Below are 17,057 nucleotides of genomic sequence, written 5' to 3'. Positions count from 1 at the left end.
ATGAGGCCCTTTCACCTTATGGAGAGCAAGATTGCTTTACTCAAAGTCTATTGATTTAAGTGTAAATCTCGTCCAAAAAACACACTCACTGAAACATCCAGAATAATGTTTAACCACATCTGAGCATCATAGCCCAGGCAAGATGACATAAAATTAACCATCACACTGAAGGTTGTTGGTGGCCACCAGAAGCTAAGAGAAGCAAGGGACAGATTCTCTCCTAGAGGCCCTGCTAGGAGCATGGGCCAGCTGGATATTGGACTTCTGGCCTCCAGCACTGTGAAAGAATAAATTTCCTTGGTTTTAAAACATGAAATTTTGGTTTTTTTGGCTACACTTGTGGCATACAGAAGTACCTGGGTCAGGGATTGAACCCATACCACAGGAGTGACCCAAGCCACAACAGTGACAACATTGGACCCCTAACCTGCTAAGCCACCAGGGAACTCCAGAACCACTAAATTTTTGACAATTTGTTAGATAGCCTCAAAAAATAAATGCAGACATGTTTTCTATTTTCTATTGGCTTTTTTTCTTTATTCTACCTTTTGTAATTTTTTCCCTAAACCAAGTATACTTAAAAAATCAAAATCCACCATTTAAGTCTCTAAGTCTGTGATCTACAAATAGCTTTTAGCTGTGTGTCTTAAAGTTGTGACTGTCTTAATTCATAAATTTCTATAGAAGACATTTACATTATCAACATAAATATTTTAATAAAAAAAATCAGAAAAAAGTGACTCTTACATAAATTAACTCAAGTCCATCTCTTTAATAGTCACTCTTTATAATTCTCAATGGAATGTTTCCTTAAAATCAGCTTTGCTAGAGGCGTGATAAGAAAGTAAATTTTAGTTTTGACTGCTTCAGGATATGGAGGCAGTGAAACATTTTGTTCATGAATTTTAATTACACCATTTGTAAGTAGTTTATTGTGGAATGGCCCAGAGCCAGCTCCTGTGCCCTGACAATGCACTTAGGTGACAGTGAGGTTCTCCCCTCCATATGGCACATCAAGGAAAGGAGGCTACTCTATACTCATTTGATTTATTTTGCTAGAATAACCTCAAATTTATTATTAGGCTTTACCTCTTCTTCATTACCTATTCTACTGAGTGTCAAGTTAAAATCTCGGTGTGGAGTCCATTCTTATAGCAGTAACAACGAGGATCGAAAAGTGTGGCTTGGACAGTTAACAGGTCAACAACAAATTTGTATAAAAGGACCAAATCAGAGGGGAGCTGTAAAAATATGAGAGGAGAACATAAGCACGAGAAAAAGAGAGACACTTATTTTTGCTCTCTCATGGAAAGATATTTCTTTTCCATTATTTCCTAAAACTGAACTCACATCCATTCATTCATTCACTGAGTCAAAAACTGTTTTGAAAACTACTCTGTCTGAGAACTGTGCTAGGTACTACTGTAAAATTCCTAAAGGGTTTCCCAAGAAGTTTCTCTGTGATGTTACCTGACACAAGAGGTTTAGAGGCTATATAATCTTAACAAAGACACTGAAGTCGACTTAAAAAGTTTGCTCACTACCAAACTTGGCACAAGAGGTTGGAAGACCATATAACCACAACAAAGGGATTGAAGAATGTGAAACTAATTTGCTTACTGAAAAAGTTCTCATGACCATTAATATATAAATATTCATTATAAATCTTCAAAAGAAGTATTTTTATTCAGGTTTTTTCTACGCTTATTTGCCTGAATAATCATTTTTGTGTCTTTTTTGTTTTCATTACAGATAGTATTTTGGAAAAAAAGTTTTAAGGAAATATAACTTGGAATTATTGATATAACATAAGGTTCCAATGGAAGATTCAGTTTACTCTCAATTTTTTTGTTAGTAGAGACAAGACTTGGATAGATTTGAATAGACCTAGGATGAAATTTGGGCAGTACTTACATAAACAAGTCATTTTTAAAATACATATGTATACATTATATTCTTTGTATATGTAAGTGCAGTGTTTGGATAATATTATACTGTAGAGAGTTATTTTGAAGATGGGATGTAAGAATATATTAAATTAATCAAGTACAGTGCCCATCCTATAGAAGTTTAATAAATTATAGCTCCTAGGACAATGATAATGACAATTATGATAAATAAATAAAAGAAGAATATTTCTGACAACAAAACATAGTAGCCCATATGATAGAAATGAATCCCGGGCCCTATCTGGCCTTTGTGGGGCAGCATTTTTAGCACCGGAAACATTGTTCTCTTGTTTTCCTGGTTATATTGTATATTTCACTTCCTTTAACTAACAAACTTGAGTCATGGCCAATCCCATAGAATCCTCTTTTCCTGTCTACCTCCTTTCAACCACGTCTGTGAGTAGAACTTTCTTTTTCTTTTTCTTTTTTTTTCCTGTTATCTCCGTCTCCTATGCTGAGAAACATTTTACTAAGGAACAGATATCCTGAAGGAATGAGAGAGAGGCTCTGTCTGCTACATGTTGTGAGAAACCACTCACTGGTCTACTCTTCCCCAAGTGTGAAGCTCCTCTATATCCCTACTCCATCAAGTATTTAAAGGAAAACAAAGCTACGAATTTGATGGAGTGAAGGTGACTATCACAGAAGACTCTATTTTCCATATGGCAGAACAAGTAATAGCAGTAATCTCTCTTGAAAACCTTGTCCTCTTCCTCTTTGCAGACATGGAGAGAAATGATCTAATGGGTACAGGTTCTTTTTAAGCAGAAAAGTGGGTGTATGCAGGCAAAAGGAGAGAAGATGCTTTCACATTCTCAATGTGAGTGGTAGTTAATACCAACATCTTTAGTTTTTGTATTCAATGGTTCTCTCATTCATTCTCCTTTCATAAAGCAATTGTTGATCAGATACTATTATATAGCAGGCCCCCAAAATAGAGAATACATTTTTGAATTAATTTTGGATACTTTACACTTACATTGTATTTTTAATCTACAGAGTTTTATGATTTCTTTAGGAGTTTAAAAGACTTTCATAATGTTGGTTGGTGAACTGAATATTTCTGTAACATTCAGGTATCATCACAATTCAAGTGAAAGCTGGGGGTAATTGAAAATTTTCACTTCAAGAAATACATGTTTTCAATATTCTTTCATAAGAAACTGTTTTAAAGGCAATTGGTTAAAACTCTGTAGCTGTCTCAAAATCTGTAAAATAACTCATCTAAAATACTCATTATGTTTCTGATAGAGATAGAAAGAGAGGGGGGAAGAGAGAGAGAGATAAAGGGGGGAAGAGAGAGAGAGATAAAGAGAGAAAGAGGCAAAACAAATAACACGAAAAATCAAGTTGAATTTAAGGTAAGAGACTGTGATGAAGGGAGAAATGTTCTTATAATTTGGGAAGGAACTACTGAAGTCATATATGATTCCATGAATCACCTTCTGCCAAAATCTCAACAAAATCTTAAGCCATTTCCAAAAGAGTCTCTTTATGTCTCAGACATGAAAATGACTGTAGTGGTCAACTCCCAACTTTCTGCTAAATCCCCTAGAAGTAGTCAAGAACCCAGAAGTTAAAAGGCTGTACATGTAAACCTATTAAAATATTAAACTGGGATCTATTTCATTTCCTGAAGTGTTAGTAACTGCCATTGGAAAACAAACTCCAGGAGGATAATATCTGAATAAGTGTTAGATTAAGAAAGGGGAGCTATACTAACGAAAAATTAGCTCATTAGCAATGAGTAATAACATAATTTGAAAACATTTATACAAGACCCAAGAAAAACAAATGTGGAAGCCTGGCTTTCCAAACTGGTAAGAGTCTGGCAAAACTTTATTTGGACTGGACCAAAATTTGGTTACTTTCCAGGCTTTGAAGCTGAATCAACTCAGACAGAATGAAACATCAGATTTTTTTTTTGGACAGTTATCTGTAATTCAATTATTACATATCCTTTTCCAAAGTCCACTGTATAATTTGGGCTTCATTTTTTTTTATTATTATTCCCTCTATTTGATTAGAATCTGGAACTAGGAAAGGTGTTAATGACACTAGAGGGACCATGGGAGTATTCAAAAGTCAGTCACATTGGTTTGAAGAAAAAAAAAACAAATTTATGTTGGGGAATGAAGAAAAAACACTACGTGCACTGATTATATCTCCCAAAATGTAAGTACTCATTTTAAGGGTAGTATAGTAAAGTTATTTTTTTTTAACAAAAATTGGGGCATATGGTTGTTTGAACAAAATTTATTCTATGTGAAATATTTATAAGAGGTTTGCAATTTTAAAAAATTAAACCATTGCTAATTACACAATTAGCAAATCAATATTTTTAAAAATATTTACTCCGGAGATCCCTAGTGGCTCAGTGGGTTAAAGATCCAGTGTTGTCACTGCTGTTGTTCGGACCTTAATGTGGTGCAGGTCAGATCCCCGTTGGCCCAGGAACTCGCGCATGCTGCTAACACAGCCAAAAAAAAAAAAAATTATTTTTCCCCTCCCCCCAAAATTTATTCTGCCAACAAGAATACAGGCTTATCATGTAAGGAAAATGGTGTATTCAACTTGGTAGAGCCTAGCATGTAAATTCAGGACATTAATCTTGTGAATTGTTGAATAAAATCTTGCAGGAAATTACAAATTTCCTGGAAGACCCAAATTGTTTAGTCAGCTTACATGTAGGCAGTCAACTCAAGCAAAAAATAAACCTTTGTTGGGAAAGGGTTTCTTAAGAGGAGCTTTCCTTATGAGTTGTGTTAGAATTGCAGTGGTTACCCATTTCAAGTAGCTCATGTCTCAATGTAGCAAGATAATGGACTAAAGCACGGCTAGATTGGACAATACAGACATCATATTGTGGTGTTTGTTACAGATTGACATGTGGTATTGCTTAGCTTACATAGTGATGGCAATACATATTAGTTTAAAACAGAGGATAGAAGTGATGGAATTTAGTTCTCCCAGTCAATTGGGGTTACAGGACTTCCCATCATCCCTACCTCTTTCTGCTCTTCTTCCTGTATAGATTCCTGACTCTTAAACTTGAGAATTGTGTGAACTTCTTTAATAGGAAAAACTATCCCCAATACAGTATCAGTGATGACTTTATCTGAATTTTGATATTCCTTTCTTTGACTTAAAACTATGACTCATTTTTTTGATAAAACACGGTTTACCACTCTGCGTTTATTCCTCCTTTGGCTTTTAGTGCATTGAAAATAATTCACACTGAATGATAACTTTTTAGGCAAAGGATAGCCAACCATCAAATAATGCTTGTTGGATGAAGTTTAAGGACTCTTTTGACTTTCCTGCTATTCAACAATGGTGTCCCGAGGGGAGGAGCAATCTCTATTGTTAATATGTGCTTAGAGGTGAGCTTTAAAAGTTTTAATGTTATTGCAATGATCTACTTCAGAACAGAGTTGTCCAATCCCAATTTTGCTCCATCCTCTTATCTCCTCCCCCCAATTTCTTATTTTTTCACTCACGATTCATGATCTGGTATAAGTACCTTGAGGCACTTAGTTTTAGGGGTGTATGTGACAAGCTTCCACTTATTTTTGAAGACTCTCTTCTCCCAATGTCTTTTGTACAGCCTTATGCATACAGGCAGTCTGTAACAAATTCCCTCAGAATGTACTCAGATATATATTATTTCATACTGTTTCAAGAAAGCATAGCTCTACAAGTAATCAACAAATGTTTCCTGTGTTAAAATATGTTTTAAACAACCAATACACAAAATACTTCTCACAGGCTATATATATATATATAAATACGGTAAATGAAAAGCATAGAAAACAGTGAAAAACAAATGGCACTGATGCCTCTTTAGAAATAAAATCAGTACATGACATATATGCATGCAAAAATATTTGGTTACAGAATTCAATGTCTGTCCTTAGGTTTTTAATTAAGGTTAATTCTCACTTTTATCTACTTATTTGCTACCTGGTTTAGTTAGCATACATGTTTGTATGAATTTGGAAAATGTAGAGGAGTTAGCAAGCTACAGAAACAATCAACTTCTAATGAGAGAATGCATGCAGGCCTATGTCTTATTTTATGGGCATATTTTGATTGTTAAAAAAGAACTGAGATAACACATTGGTTTATAGAATTAGTGTTGACCTTTTACCAAAGGATTCTTGTCACAACAATTCCTATCACTCATTCACAGCAGTGTTGTATCTGGAGGTCCAAAGGGGACTACAGTAGGAAAATGAACAAACTTTAAACATCAATACTTGTGAAATTCATGAAGCATAGCTAGAATAAGATTGAGTATCAAGTTCACAGAAGATTAGGATAGGCTGAATAATGCTCACTTCCCCATCCCACTGCAAGATGAACACATCCTAATCCCCAGAACCTGTGAATATGTTATTGCAAAGAAACTTTACAGAAATTAATTTATGGATCTTGAGATGAGAGATTATCTTATGGTAGATTCAAAGCAATTGTGAGGTCTCTTAAAAGAGGCAGGGGGATAAGAGTAGTAGTAGAAGATGTGACAAAAGGAAGGGAAGCAAGAGGTTGGAGTGACGTAGGGGAAAGACACAAGCTAAGAGCTGTAGGCAGCTAGAAAGGGCAAGGGATGTATTTTCTCCTAGAGGCTCCAGGGGGAACTAGAACTGCCAATGCCCTTGAAGTTGATGAACTTCTGCAAGCCAGAACTATGGGAGGATAAATGCATAATTGTTTAGTGTCACTTTATTGGTAGTAAGTTATTACAGCAGCAACGGTTAATAGTAAACTAATATGGAGATGTAAATCTTTAGGTAAGGATAGGAAAGAGAACCCCAAAGAACCTCAGATGAATTTAATGATGTTCTCATTCTCTTTTTGAGGGAAAACTTGGGAAAAAATAGGACTATATATATATGGTAGGCTTATCTTCCTGTTTAGTTACTTTCTTTTTAGGCTGACATTCTAAGATTTCCTTCTCTAGATAGAGAAAATTTTTCAGCTATCTTGTTCTTCCTTGTAGCTACCTTGTAGTAAATTTTTCAAATCTTCGAATATTTCTGGTATGTTTTTTAAAAGTAAAAAAAGAACAAACAAATTGAAATTGTAAAAATGTAAGACACTTTTATCCCAAATGTCAAAATAAAAAATAGTGAATTTGAAACCCATGAATTATCTCTTTTTTCCTTGAGACAATGGGAATATTTTAGCTATACTTTAGACTCTCTTAACGAGTACGTAGGACAAGACAGCTTGGCAATCAAACGATCTTCCCTCTCTCTGCTGGGAAAATTTGACGTTTGCAATCATAATGAAATGGAAGGCAGTGAGGAACTTTACATTGGTAGGGTGTGTATTTACATTTTATAATATTGCAAGCAGTTAAGAATGACCTTTTTGTGTTAGAAAGCCTCAGTCTGCACCTCAGTATGCTTTCTTCTTACTTATAACCAAAGACAACAAGTTAACTGAATCTCTCTAGGGACTAAGAAAGCCAACTATCCAGATAGGTGGTTGTGGGACTAAAGAAGGGTAATTCATACGAGGTACTTTTCATCACACTCAGTCTCATCAAATCCTCAAACGACAGTTATTGTCACTTTATTAACATTCACGTATCAGCTTTTACTAATTCCCATTAATTATGTAATTATGGGGATATAGTAGGCAAAGACAAAACAAACAGACACATTATGGTTTAAAATCAAAGACAAAAACCTGACAATAAAGGATATGTGATAGAAATAATCATTTTATTTTAGATTTTACATGTGAAATTTACAAATAGGTTTTTAAATTTAGATATCTAGGAGTTCCCGTCATGGCGCAGTGGTTAACGAATCCGACTAGGAACCATGAGGTTGCAGGTTCGATCCCTCCCCTTGCTCAGTGGGTTAACTATCCGGCGTTACAGTGAGCTGTGGTGTAGGTTGCAGACGCGGCTTGGATCCCGCGTTGCTGTGTCTCTGGCGTAGGCCAGTGGCTACAGCTCCGACTGGACCCCTAGCCTGGGAATCTCCATATGCCGCGGGAGCGGCCCAAGAAATAGCAAAAAAGACAAAAAAAAAAGATATCTAAACATTTACCACTTAGGAATAAAAATTGTAAACAATGTTCATAAATTTCAGATATATTATTGACAAAGAGCTTGCATCTGCAGATTATTGAATGCCAAAACAAGAAATTGAGTTCATTTATCATACGAAGTTTAATGGCATAACTGCCTTGCTCTGATGCCTGTAACACTAAAGCTAAATCACTTGGTTCCCTTCTAGTCTCCAGCTGTGGATGAAGAGCTTCCCCTTGTCAATTCTATAAAAGTCAGCCAGAGGCAGTAGATGGATAGCTGGGATCAAGTCAATTTTTCTGACTCTATACTCTAAATCTAGAAATTGACCTCTTCAATTATTCCTTACTGAATTCTTCCCATAATTTCTCCTCATAAGAAATTTCCTCTGTGGACCAAAGCTTTAATAATAAAGCAGTCTTTGACTTAGTTTCCTCCTCTGACCTGTCTCCCTTTGCTAGTCCTTTTAGGTGCTGAGATAATGCTCTGGAATTCTAGCACAGATCCCGGCCAGAAATGCAGTGCATCCCCATGAACATCCTGAATGATTTCCTTTGACAAATTTTAAAAATGTGCAGACAATCCCCCCTCATGAAATTCATTTTACCTTCCAATCTGAACTCTTTCCTCTTGCCTACTGAAAATCACATTCCTGATAATATGTCATTCTTTCTCTCAAGACCTTTCTCATTCTGAAGCCCCCTGCTCTCTGAGGTCTGTTCATTCTAAACACTAGCAGAGACATATCCTGGTTGTTTACCAAGAAGCAACTGAAACAAACACTCCACTCAATCCCAGCCTTGTAACACTTTCTGGCTGAGCGAACACTATGTTGCTAGAGAAAACGGAATCCCAACATATCTGAATGACCAATAGCCATGCTGGGCCCATCAGGGACTCTGCAGGTGAGATTACCTTCTTGTGTGTTCCAGTGGGTGCACTAGGGGAAGACATTCAAGACCTGATACTGAAAAGGATTCAGGCTGTCTCAAAGGGCATGGCACAGATGCAGACAGCGAGAGGGTGGTATGTCTGTGTGCTGTCTTTAGTATAGGACTATCCTGGGTTTACGTAAAGCCACTGGTATTCAATTGCTATGTAATTGTAGTCAGTCAGTGATCTCACAGTGTCACTGCCCTGAGTGACAAACTCCTCATCCATAAACAGGAGGGTAGAAATCTACCTCACTAGAGGTGAGGTTTAAAAATGAAATAATTTATTCTAAGGACCTGCCACAATCTAAGTACACAAAAAAAAAAATCAGTGACAATAATAATAATAACTATTACTGGTATAATCCTTGTATTGTTATCAGTCTCACCCAGACAGTCTTTTAGCTTCCACATATCTCCCTCAGAGCATAGACTGTCAATATATGACTTTTTAATTTTGAAGGCTACCTTTTTTTTTTTTTTTGGCCACATCTGTGGCATGTGGAAGTTCCTGGGCTAGGGTTCAAACCCACACTACATCAGCAATTGGCCTGCTACAGTGACAATGCCAGATACTTAATCCACTGAGACACAAGGGAACTCCATCAAAGGAGCTGCCTTTGAGATTCACTTCAACAAAATTCCTTCTACACACAATTTTTAAGGGGAGCTATTTTCCCAAGACCCTTATCCTCTAATACAGTCTTCCCCATTCCTCAACTTCTTTTAGCAACCTCCGCACAGGGAAGGTGACCAATTTTTACAAGCTTCAAGCTTCAAGTTGTTCCCTGGAGAAATGAAGGTTAGCCCTTGAAACAAAATCAGGCCATATGTGTTAAGTGCCAAAATTGAATATATGCTGGATATAAAAATTTTAAAGCAAACAGTGTTGCCAGAGTTGTAATAATGGCCCATAGAAGAAATATGTATAAACATGCATTATTTATTTGACATTTAGTCCTTTGCAAAGTGATTCGATGTTTCAGAGCCTAAAAATATTGTGTAATTTATTTAATATTTATACAGCAATTTACATTTGTTAAAATCTTCTGGGACATTTATTACCTTTTGATTCATACTTACCCAGTGTACAACTTCCTTCTTACATATTAACAGAGAACTTAAAAATTGATCACTTTTTCAGCCTCAGTATGTTATCATGTGATAAATTACCGTCAGATTACATACTCAATAGTTTTGTAACTTGCTAAACTCCAACAGAAGCTAGATGCAGCCTGTAGGAAACAGGCCAGCATCCATGGTAACGGCATCCATCTTTGTGCTTTATCTGGTCAATGCCCCTTCTAGGAATAGCATTTAATTCTACAACTGACACTTCCAATCTGGATGCATAGGAGTTTAAGAAAATTTAGTAGCTTAAATATTCAATAAATTCAACTTTTTTTTCCATAAACCTACAGTGTTCAAAGCAGAATTAATATTTTTTAAATTATCAAGCATCCATCTAAGCTTTTAGAATATGTCTTGATTTGAATAGCTTCATTTAAGGCAATTCAACTATAATATTCAACACCTGATCTAGAGCAGTCTACAATGAACAAATGTAGGAATCTATATATAAAGGTGACCTTTCCTATATCCCCTTTTCTATCTATAGCATAATCAAGATGGTTCATGAGCCTGGGATTTTGAAGAAAGAAGGAATACCTAAACTATCCAAGAGCACCACTGATCTGACATTTGCTTGGGGAGTGTCACTAGAATTAAGCCATAAATCAGTACTCTCAATACTACTTCAGCCATTGATAAGAAATTGCAGAGCAAGGTGATACAATGGGTCAGAAAATAGTCTATTTGATTGCTTACCCTAACTCAGTTTTAAGTTAAAGAACAACTTTAGGGAGTTCCCGTCGTGGCGCAGTGGTTAACGAATCAGACTAGGAACCATGAGGTTGCCGCTTCGGTCCCTGCCCTTGCTCAGTGGGTTAACGATCCGGCGTTGCCGTGAGCTGTGGTGTAGGTTGCAGACGCGGCTCGGATCCCGCGTTGCTGTGTCTCTGGCGTAGGCCAGTGGCTACAGCTCCGACTGGACCCCTAGCCTGGGAATCTCCATATGCCGCGGGAGCGGCCCAAGAAATAGCAACAACAAAAAGACAAAAGACAAAAAAAGAATAATAACTTTAGGAATTGCTGATATTTAAAATTCTGTTGATTAATATAAGCATATAATTACTGTTTTTCAATAGGAATTACTTGAATTTATGAGACTGTTTTTTGTATGGATGCTAACTTTATTAAAAATAAAATACTAAACCCTTTCATACCTCCAACATCATTGACTAATTTATACATATTTTCTCTCTTCCCCAGAAGATACAGAAGAGAGCAAAGCTGTGTGGGCATCAATCAACAAAACTGGCGTCATAATATTGACTCTGCCACTTTCTAGCTGCAATACTGCTGAGCTTCAATATTGTCCTCTATAAAATGGGGCTAATAATACACACCTCACGGAGTTATTGTGAGAATTCATTTAAGTAAATGAAGCAACTGACATGCAAAGTGATTATGTAACTTGCCTAAGGTCTCCCAACTATGAAAAAGACTGCATGTATCTAAATTTCTGCCTTTGACACTAAGTTAAGTGCCTTTTGAACTACATATCATTGGTGTTGGAAAGAGTACACAATAAACTATAATGTGCTTGACTATTTCTGTATAGAATCTTGTGCACTGATTCTATTAAATTCAAATATTTATAAACCTCATGCATTTAAATTTTCTGTCATGATGTGTAAACATTCCACTTTGAATACGTAGAAAGAGAAGGAGCTCCTCTAGGTTGCAAGCATATTACACAGCCAGTTCCGAAGGAGAACTAGTTCTTCCTATCATGTAGAGCTTTTGAAATAGGTCCACACATTATTTAACACACCTCTCTTCTAAAAGTGCAGCCTGATGCCCTTTACCTTGATGACTTCTTTCTAATGACGAGAGAACATGGCAGAGGTGACTGTGTGTAAGACCTCTGATATGAGATCATGAAGACATTGCCTTTTCCTGTTCTCTTTCTTAGATCACTTGCTCTGGGTGATCTGGTCGTGAGGACCCTCCAGCAGCCTTAAGGAGAGAGCCATATGATAAAGAACTGAGCCTTCTTGCCAACAGCCAGCAAGGAACTGCGGCTTCTTGCCAACCACTGGACCATTTTGAAATCAAATCATGAAGTCTCAGTCAAGCCTTCAGACAACAGCAGCCTAGCCCAAGAAGTTTTCTGCAACATTATGAGAGAACCTGAGCCAAAATCATCCAACAAATCAACCGTGGAATTTCTGATGCATAGAAAATGTGACACAATAAGTATTTATTATTTTAAGCAACTGAGTGCTGCAGTCATTTGTTTTGTAGCAATAGTTAACTAATATACTGCCACTCTAAAATATGATCACAGAAATTTCACCTAAGTCCTCTTCCTCTTTTTAAAGTATGAAGGAATCAAACTAAAATCCTTTTGAGATCTATGTCACACAACAAATAAGTTTTCATGAGTCCAGAAGACATTTTCACGTAGCATTAAAGGGTGTGATAGATCCAAGAAAGGAACTAGGGGTGTGTGCCATGTGACAATTATTTGGGTAGTGGTGGTTTGGGCGGGGGGGAAGCAGTGTAGCACCTTTTAAAGACAACATGGGAGAACATGGGCCATAGTAAGTATTAGACATTCTTGTAGTATCCCAAAGGGATGACGTTCCCCAGTGGACAGTAGAACTGAGGTTAAGACTCAGATCATGACTTGAACAACAAGGCAGATCATAAATCCACGAGAAGGAAATTTCCATCAGAACTCAGTCAAAGACAGTGGGAGGCTTCAGCTGACTCCAAGTGTCTGGGGAGGGAAACTCAGCTTTGTGGATTGTGCATACAGTTCCTGCAAGCAAACACAGCCAGAATCTTCCTACTTAGGAAATGTTGCTGAAGCACTTCAGAGCATCCTGCTGGCATTCTTTTTAGACAAATTCAAGTCATGAATAGCAGCTGTGCTCCTTTTCCAAGCTGGAATCTAATCTTTTAGACTTAGATTTCCAGTTCCAGTTATGGAAGAAACAGAAGAGCTCCCTCTATAATTTGCTTAACCATTTTAACATCTTAACTTGGTCTATATTTTCAAGATGAAGAAACTATGGAATAAAACAGCTGTTTAATAATAGCTACTAGTATTATTCACAATACAAAGCATTTTTATTATAATGATAAAATTTTAGCACTTTTGTTCTCAGCACATTTTACCTTTCTCAGGTCTATTCACCTGTCACAAGAAACATGCCTACTTAGCCCTTCACATATTCTGGGTACATCATAGGCACCAACAGACTTACTGAAGGAAAAAAACATATATATTTAATTCCTCATAGATGAAATGCTAATTGGTGCATTGTACTTCTTGGGTGAAAGGCATCGTCCTCTTTGATCTACAGAATGATGAGCTTTATTTGGAACATCAAAGCATTCCATAAAAACTGAGTAAGTAATTTGAACAGTAACATAAGCATCAAATTATTGTTCCTTCCAGGGGAAGGGTGGGCAGATAAAACAGCATCACATTTTTTGACAAAGGAGATGATCTTTATAAATAAAAGGCCTGTGTTTTAGGTATAACATATTTGGAAATGAGTAGTTTCAATTATTGATTTATGATGTTATAAAGATTTGGATTCTCCTCTTGATAATAAAGAAAGTTTGGTTGTTTTTTTTTTTTGCCATTAGCCTGCTCATTGCTCTAACACTGATGTTAATGAAGTAAGATAACTGCAGTGGTTTCTACTATTTATTTTCTTCTGAAAGAGAAAAAAAGACACCTGAATCTCTCTGATAGCGCATGCTTTAATAATGTTATCAGTTATCAGTATAGGAGAAGTATGAGTAATTTCTTCAGTGTAGACAGGCAAACTAGAGGCAAAGGTCCAAGATTAGAGTACAGGCTTTAGAGAAAAATACTAAGACTGCTTTTCACATAGTATATAGACATATCCATAATGAAAGAAGAAGATCCTTTATATTATCAAATAACCTGGTTTAAACGAAATACCAGCATTTTTAGCAACATAGATGGACCTAGAAATTACCATGCTAAGTGAGGTCAGCCATACAATGAGACACCGACATCAAATGCTTTCACTGACATGTGAAATCTGAAAAAAAGACAAACTGAACTTTTCAGAACAGATGCTGACTCACAGACATTGAAAAACTTATGGTCTCCGGAGGAGACAGTTTGGGTGGTGGGGGGATGTGCTTGGGCTGTGGGATGGAAATCCTGTGAAATCAGATTGTTATGATCATTATACAACCACAGATGTGATAAATTCATTTGAGTAATAAAAAATTAAAAAAATAAATAAATTTTAAAAAATAACCTAGTTTAGTTCAATAAAAGATGAAGCTGCACTTTTTAGACAAAATCCACTAAGCTAATAAAGAATATCTGTATTTCCATGACCTCATCTCTTGCATTTCTTCTTTAGAACCTAGTTTGGCTTGATGGACAATAGCTATTGGGCACTAAAGCTCCTAGATAATAAACTCAATGTAATTAAACAACCCATTTTAATGAATTTCCTCTGGAAATGTTTAACAGTAAATTCTCATTTCTTACAGTCATAGCTCCATTCTCCGTAACACTTAATCTCCAAGTGATGGAGTGAACTTTAAATAGCAATTACAGTTGAAAAGGTTCACGTTATGTATATACATATACCTATGCATATGTTTATGCAAACACATGTGCACATGTGCTTGTACACACACACACAGTGTTAAGTATATCTTTTCCTGAGGGAGCCTAATAAAAGTTCTAAACTCTTACCTTTCTAACTGGCTGACAACATTTCAAATTGTTGACAGAGGGTAGAAGAGGTATTGAGAGGCATTGCTCTATCACCTTGGGTGAGTCTGAATCACAATCAATAAGTCTTTAATTGATACTAAAGAGGATTTAGTCAGGTTTCAATGTCCCTTTATATCGTACTGCAGAATAAAGTTGTTCTTTACTGCTGCTTCAAGGCAGTAGATGATTTTGAAAAATACATGTTTTGCTTCTTTCTTTAGCTTTTAAAATAAGTACAGAATATGGATAATCTTTACTTTGGAGTTTTGGGCTTTTTCTTTCTTTCTCTTTTAATTAATACAATTTCTTACTGATTGGTGAAATACCTTTGAGTTCTTGAGAGTGACCAAGTGGATTCCTATTACTTTAGCATTTTCTCTTTCATACATTGACTCTAGTTTATCACTGGGCCCAGTCGACTTTATCTGCAAGTGTAACCCCACTCTACTCACTTCTCTCTCTCTCTGCTCTCCATGTCCCAGTTCAAGTCACCCTTCTCTCTCACATGAATACTTTGATGACTCTGATCTGGGCTTCTTGGTTGTTTTTGTTTGTTTATTTGTTTGTTTTTTCATATCTGCAAATACCCATTGCCCACACAATAGCCAGAATGAACTTTATAGAATATAAATTATGGTCATGTCACTTCCCTGTTAAATCCTCTAATGACAACTACATGACTAGCAATGCCTTCCATGTTCTGGCCCTTTATGATATCTCTAATCCCTTACCTGATTTCACCACCCCTGGTCTTTCTATTCCTCGAATGAGAGAGATCTGTCTCTGGGGTGCCTTTGTTCTCACTCTTCTCTCTCCTTGGAATGTTCTTCCTGGGACCTGCTGTCTCCTCCCCGTTATTCACATCTCACTCAGAAAGTCCCTCCATAGCCTTCTCCAACTAAATTTGCTGTTCTTACCCACTTTCAAACATATTTTGTTTCATTAGTTTATTTAATTGCCTTCATAGGTCTTTTGCTTATCTGGAAAAAAATGGTAACCATTTTTTAAACTTATAGTTTATGGTCTGTCTCCAACACTGGAATGTAAACACCATAAGAGCAAGAACCTCATCTGAATTGGTGAATATTGACCCTTGCACAGTGGGGGGCACATTATAATGTGCTCAATTAATGACAGATGTTGTTTGATTTTTCCAGAAGTTTATAATTTTGGCGTATTTCTTTGGAGAAAAAAAAAATACAAAGTACCCCAAAAGTGATATTTACACTAAAAATCCCAAGGGAAAAATGTGATAGAAGAAAATATTTTTTCAAAAAATATATTTACTATGCCAGAACCTAAACTAGAAAAACAAATAATTACATGTTAAATATCTAAAAATGAGGGAATACTTTTCTTTTATAATTATTTTTTCATTGTTATACATTATTGTATCTTATGTATACATACCAAAATATGTCATAATACAATAATATGTGAAAAAATAAGATGTGGCAACAAACATTACTAGGAATTACGTGAAAGTCTATAGCATTATAACTTTTAGCACATAAAATCATATTTTCAGTAATACTGACTAAAGTATATTTTCCCACTGATATAAGAAAAACTATAAACAAATAAAAATAATCTTATTGAATAATAATATTATAGATTATTTTATTTTTTATTTATAAAGTCATTTTTAATGTAGTTGGTATACTGTTTTTCAAAAAAGGTATCTGATATATAAGGAAATAACAGAAGGAGGGGTAAGTGTGATGAGCTGGTTACATTTAGAAGATCAACTTATAACAAGCCAATTTCCATAGAAAATGTTCCCAGGCCCTTGCTTCTATAGTTTAAATCTTTGCCACATTAAGACTCAACAGAAATTATCAGTTTTGAAACTGGCAAATTTCTTGGTTTCCCCGTAACCTTCTCTACTAAAGAAGGAATCACATCCTATAAAGGAATATGTATTTTGTAAATTCCTCATTTACAGAACTTGTTGGTCAATCTGCACTAGCAACTTCAGAGTTTGGTTTCCAAGTACTTAATTTTGTTTAGAGAATTTTAATATGTTCCTATAAGTTATCCCAGTTTGATATCAGAGATTCTACACTTTGTGAATTTTGGAAGGATGGACAGAATTCAAATTCAATGTGTAGAGTTAACAAATTCACTCACTCTGTGTGTTCTGGAACTTTGGGGGTTTTTTTTCTAGGTATTTGTTACTTTCAGACAAAGTTCAATATAATTACAGCATTCAAAGGTAGTTCAAAAGGATTTAGTCCATTGCTCAGATCTCAGGGGATCTTTGAAGAAGTAAATTAGTTCCAGCT

General features: G+C 35.9%; 1 pseudogene; it reads left to right on the top strand.

Moving 5' to 3' along the window:
* Positions 1 to 17,057, top strand: part of LOC125136761 (protein MAK16 homolog) — a 31,688-nt pseudogene that overhangs the window by 13,556 nt on the left and 1,075 nt on the right.

This window comes from Phacochoerus africanus, chromosome 9 (assembly GCF_016906955.1).
Source record: "Phacochoerus africanus isolate WHEZ1 chromosome 9, ROS_Pafr_v1, whole genome shotgun sequence".
In the NCBI taxonomy this organism is placed as follows: Eukaryota; Metazoa; Chordata; class Mammalia; order Artiodactyla; family Suidae; genus Phacochoerus; species Phacochoerus africanus.
This window is presented reverse-complemented; position numbering and strand designations above follow the sequence as displayed.